At 45.7% G+C, this 5,544-nt stretch overlaps 1 protein-coding gene across 2 annotated transcripts in view; it reads right to left on the reverse strand.

Annotated features, from left to right (window-relative positions):
• The window catches only part of KLHL24 (kelch like family member 24), a 23,352-nt gene extending 22,604 nt beyond the window's left edge, over positions 1–748 (reverse strand). The window contains exons 1-2 of one of the 2 annotated variants that reach the window (XM_029963687.1): positions 657–748; positions 455–553 (exon numbers count right to left, since the gene is read on the reverse strand). The gene's annotated coding sequence lies outside the window, so the exon portion shown is untranslated. Of the gene's footprint in view, positions 1–48; positions 244–454; positions 554–656 lie in introns of those variants that run through there. The other variant, XM_029963686.1, reaches the window with a different exon arrangement.
• Positions 749–5,544: the final 4,796 nt, after the last annotated feature.

Consider the following 5,544-nt stretch of genomic DNA (forward strand, 5'->3'; position numbering starts at 1 on the left):
AAAAAAACAAACAAAAAAACCCCAAACCAAAATAGAATCTTTGTCTACCTGCGCTGCACCTTCACCTAATTCCAAATTTCCAGTTGCTCTTCAACAGTAACACAACATGGAGTGTCCCTGCCGACCACAGAAAGCCAAGGTCAGCTTTAAGCTCCACTGTCACAGCTGGGGGTCGCAGCAGTGGCAGCCACTCAACTGCAAATATAAAAGCAGGACCCTGGTGTCATCACCCTGCAATTTCACGAGCAGGTCTGAGCCTGTCCTGAAGCCCAAATTCACTTCATATCCAAACTATTTGGACACTGGCCCATGCTCCAATACAGGCGATGGAACATGCCTGGGAGTATGGGAATTTATTTTTGCTCTGCCCTTTAGCATAAGCAAACTTGCAAGCCCATAATGCAGAGTGGGAAGGCCAGGGCAGGGACATGCATGCTTAAATTAAGTTCATTACCTGGTACTAAATGAGGCCTTATGCAATGCCGTGGAGCTGACGTGGGCAGGTAACTGGCTGTGTTCTCCTTCCTAGAAGGATGGCCTCCCCCTCTGGCCCCTATTGCCAAGGGAGAGGGAGAAATACAAGTTCTTTTATTAGCTCCCACCTACTTTGCTCTCCTTAACGCTGGATATCAATCCCAGGCATAATATATCTTTACCTTTGGTGAAACTCTCCAATCCTCTGACCGCAGGATATTCTCCTTGGGCCCTTCCCGGGGATCGTACAAAGCCTTGTGCTCTTGGCAGTAGCTGATGGTGCTCTGTCACTGAAACTGTGAGAAGAGCAGTGTGTGCTCAGGACTCCAGGACTGACTCCCTCTGGAGCAAACTAGGCTCAGATTTTCATAGGCTGAACGGGCTCAGCTTTCCCCTGGGGTCAGGTAAATTGGAGCTTTGCAAAACAGTTAGAACTATTAATTAAAAGGCTATGCTCTGAAAACAGAGTGGAAATGTCCACTGATTTTGGTATGTAAATTGTTTTCATAAAGATCTTAAACAATTGAAACCTTCAACCATTTTGCTGTCAAGCTAGAACTCAGAACTGCCTAATAGACTGCATTAGAAGTGAGAATGTTCAGTCCATTTCTCATCCTCTGGCTGGAAAAGCAACAAGGACTCCAAACAACATAAACAGCAAAGAGAAAATCAGCAGCAAATTCACCTTATTGAGTACAGGTGTGTTGCATTAACTTATTTCACCCACTGAATATAGAAAAAGTTAATAACCTAAAGTCTTACTTGCTACAAAGACATTAAATCTAAGAAGTATATGACCTCGGGAAAATGTTTTGCTTAAAATAGATCTCTTATCTGCTATATCCTCTCGTCTGCCGCAGTCCTTTGAGTCTGTAACTCTTGGGGTCAATATGAGTATGCAGAGTTCACTTGAGAAAACATAAGCAAGATTAAAGGAATGAGTCAGAGGAAGGAAAAAATCAAAACAGGATCAAGATACCTCTGAACTGGCTTGAAGGGACAATGTTTACTCTAATAAAAACTGCACGTGGCAAAAATACCTTGTGTGAAGAGGGTAAATGGAGCATTTAAAAAGAAAATACTAATTAAAAATACTCATTGAGCAATCAATCATTTCATAATGTGCTCATGTATGCATGTGGTCACATCCAGGCACTTCCAGTTCTGAAAGCCAACGTCACCGAGGATGTCTGAAATTAAGGATACTTGAGTTGCCACTACATCCTATTGCTCTTCATTCCTCTGCTAGCAGGAGCATTGCCTGTTCTTTCTCAAGCTGCGCCAAGCATTTCTCTCAAAATAAGCAGTTGCTGCCTGAGAAGCTGAAACCGATTATTAAAGATTACTCATTCCTATAAAGCTTCGTTAATACTTTTTTTAACAACGTAAAGTACTTGTAAAGCATTTAGGCCAATGTTTTCCAAAGAGGTCGGTGATTTTGGAGATTTTGAAGGCTTCTTCAGGGCACTGGAAAGGTTAGAACCTAAAATTAGAAGCCTGCGTGAAGGTTTTGGCCTGCGTCCACCAGCGTTCATGTGTTTTTCTGGTGGTGTTGGATTTGAATACCACCCCCTCCAGGCACTTTTCAGACACACTTCAACGATGCAGTGGGCCACCTAAACAGGTCTGTGCATTCCTCCAGATAGAAGCATTAACTATTTTGGGAAGTTGTGTTACCAGTACGCTCCCGAGAACTTTCCTCTGCTGTGGGGAGCGTGGTGGCTCCTTACCATATTTTTCTAAAATTATGGAAAACCCAGAAGGTTTTCAATTAGTTCAGACTCACAGAAAACAAAACCAAAGAAAGTCCAGACTGTTGCTCACGGACACTTACGCTAGCCAGTCTGGGGAAGAGCTCGGAGCTGAATGACGGAAGAGATGAAGGTGAGCAGCAACAACTGGGAGCAGGAAGATGAAGAAGAATATAAAGGAGGAGTGTCCAAGCACCACTTCCCTTATCCTGATCTCAGAGAGAAGAGAGCAACATTAAACCATGAACAACATTAAAAATCCTGAATGCAACACAGGGATGGTATCACCGGATAAAAGAGAGGTTTTAGACATTTGAGTTAGGACAGATGAGTGCAGACTGACAACTAAAAAGCAACTGAAGCAATGTTATGCAGAGCTGTACAACAAATGGAGCTGAGATGAAACAAATCCTTCAGCACCTTTCTATAAAATGTTTTAGTGGACAGAAAGCTTCAAAAAGAAAGAGGTGGTGTTGAGTGACATCACTGCAGAGCCTGATGCAAGTATGCACAAAATGTAATGACAGAAGCCATTCATCAGGAGCACAAATAGTCAGTACTGAGCAAAAGGAAAGGTGATGTTAATAGAAATTTGTGAGGAGAAGCAGAAGAGTGAGTTCAGTAACTATTGCAGAATCTGCGTTTTGAGTTTGTCAGGCTGGATTAGAGGATGAAAGTATAGAAAAGTCTCTTTATGTCATAAGGGGGTGATTCTCCCCCTCTGGTCTCATGAGTCCTCACCTGTAGAACCATGTACAGTTCCGGCGCCCCCAACATGCTTGTAAATGTTGGAACAAGTCCAGAGGAGGCCATGGAATGGGTAAGGGGATTAGACCACCTCCCCTACAAAGACAGGCTGGAAAGTTGGGGCTATTCAGTTTGAAGAAGAGACGGTGCAGAGGCACTAGCACTGGTTTCCCAGGGAAAGTTGTGGATGCCCCATCCCTGGCAGTGCTCAAGGCCAGGTTGGATGGAGCTCTGAGAAACCTGGTCTAGTGGGAGGTGTCCCTGCCCATGGCATGGGGGTTAGAATGAGATGATCTTTAAGGTCCCTTCCAACACAAACCATTCTATGATTCTATGATAAAAGACTTCTTAAAGAAATACAGAGAACGCACCAAAATTTGCTAAAATCCTTCTGTAACTCTGAACTCTTTCACCATCATCCTGCCAAAAGTCCTGTGGGTCCCATTGACTTGAGCTGGTCTGCTGGGACAATCAGCAGGTACACCCATTTAGGCAGGAAGCCACTTTTCCGGGACCAGTCCCTTTCAGCCTCTCATCTTCTCATCACCTGTTTCAAATGGCACCTGCACCAGGAAATATCATCTGCAACACAGATTGCTGTGCTGGCACTTGCATAGGAAGGGCCCTGGAAAACCAGTACTCCCTCTCCCCAGACACCACCTACTCATCTTTTCCATTTTCATTACCTCCTGGCTGACTCTGCAGGTCCCCCTTTCCTCTGGACCCTTGCACTGTGTGTCCTAACTCTTCACTCAGGCCAGTAATGCTTCCTTGGGTGTCTGTCTGCAGTGGTGAGACAGGAGGATGAGTGTCCTGCCAGGGGAGTGAAATGGGATGTCCTCCACAGCCAAAAGCTGTTCTCACACCCCTGGGGCCGGGGCTGGTGTTGTCCCCCTACCTGCACACTCAGTGCTCACTCCTGCTCAGCCAGGGAGGCACTAGGATTACAGTGTTACTTCCCTTCTACACAAAAGCCACCTGGTAAAACATCAGTAGCATGTTTACATATTCAGCCCTGCCACTAATATTGCATATCTCCCTGTGCACCCTGGCCCTCACTTAGGTCAACCCGTGTTCCTATCCTGTGCAAATCCCCTCTCTTTCCACTCATCCCAGTAGCCATTCACTGCTGTAAGCACCTCAAAACAAGGCCCATGCCAACAGTCCTCTTGTGCAGAAAGTTATGTGTCTAATTTTTTCCACCCAGTATCTCCCATGTTCCAAGTCTGGGAGATGACTATGGGAGTGTAATTGCAAAGCTGGGAAGAATGAACATTGCATCACTGCTGCCATAAACACTGAACTATTTCTTTTTGTACAGCACTCAGAGTATCGAGATCCCATGAAACCAATGCCTAACCAGGGAGACAGAGTCTGCTGGTGTTTGTCTGGTTCTTTTCTTCAGGGAGAAATAAGAAACAAAGAAATAAAAGTTGGTTGAGCTCTTGGTCACATAGGTGACAACTTGAAGGGAGCTAGTCTTGCAGAATGGCAGACAGACACACACAATCACTAACCCAGCAAAAGGGCAGTAAGTACCTACAAGAGCAGTTCCCCAAGCTGATGTGGTGTTATCACCATGTTCCCACCCAGACCTGTAACCTCAAGCCCAACCACAGCTCCACAGTCGTTTGCATTAAATATTCTCTCACAACAGCACTTTTTCACACATCCCTATGCCACAGGCCTCCCTCTGCACCACACTGCCTCCGAGCACTCTCCGACAGTACTCCAGCTCTGCCCCTCAGCTACACTTAACAGCTCTCTTCTCAAACCATTTGCCAATGCCAGGACCAATTAATAGCCAGCAGCATTGCAGCTCTTCACCTCCGAGACCTTCAGGCATTTCACAAGTTAAATAAATGCTTTCTCCAACCCAAGTGACCATGAAAAGCTTTGTATGACAGTGAAGTAAACAGGCAGGTTTCAAATAAACACTGCTTTTGCATGTGCATACCACTCCCCCAGAACAGGGAATCTCAGAGTTGCAAAGCTACCAGTGACCTTCCACACTTGCAGATCCCCGCCACCAGCTGCTTCTGGTGCCCCTCTGGCAATAGGCTGAGGGATAGATCCTAAGTTTAGAATTTGGTTAGCTTGGACTAATACTCTTGCTATCCCTAATAGTGACAGTGGGACAGCAAGTTTCCAGCTGCAGGACCAGCCATCCTGCGTGCCAAAGCTCTCACACTGGTCTGTGCTGCTGTGCCTTTGGGGTGATGCTTGGGCAAATCTCCAGATGACTTTTGCCATCTTATAATTTTGGCTACCCCTTCATGCTGGTCATCAATAAAGCTTTATCAGGTAAAGGTAATTCAGGAAGAGTTAGTTCACTGGGAGCTCCGATTTCTTCCTCTTGTGCTTGCAGCCAGAGCTGCTGAATGGCTCAGCACCCGCATTCTAAGACACACTCAGCTGCTGCTCCATTACTGGCACAGGGGTGCAAAGTAATATCTCTCCAAGTGGACTTGGCTCTCAAAGGATGGAGGAATCACGGATGCCAGAAGGACAACTGACAAGTCTGTCCTCAAGTCCCAGGCTTCCTGCACCCAGCACATCAGCACAGTAAAAA

This window comes from Manacus vitellinus, unplaced genomic scaffold (assembly GCF_001715985.3).
Source record: "Manacus vitellinus isolate BGI_N305 unplaced genomic scaffold, ASM171598v3 scaffold_60_pilon, whole genome shotgun sequence".
Classification (NCBI taxonomy): domain Eukaryota; kingdom Metazoa; phylum Chordata; class Aves; order Passeriformes; family Pipridae; genus Manacus; species Manacus vitellinus.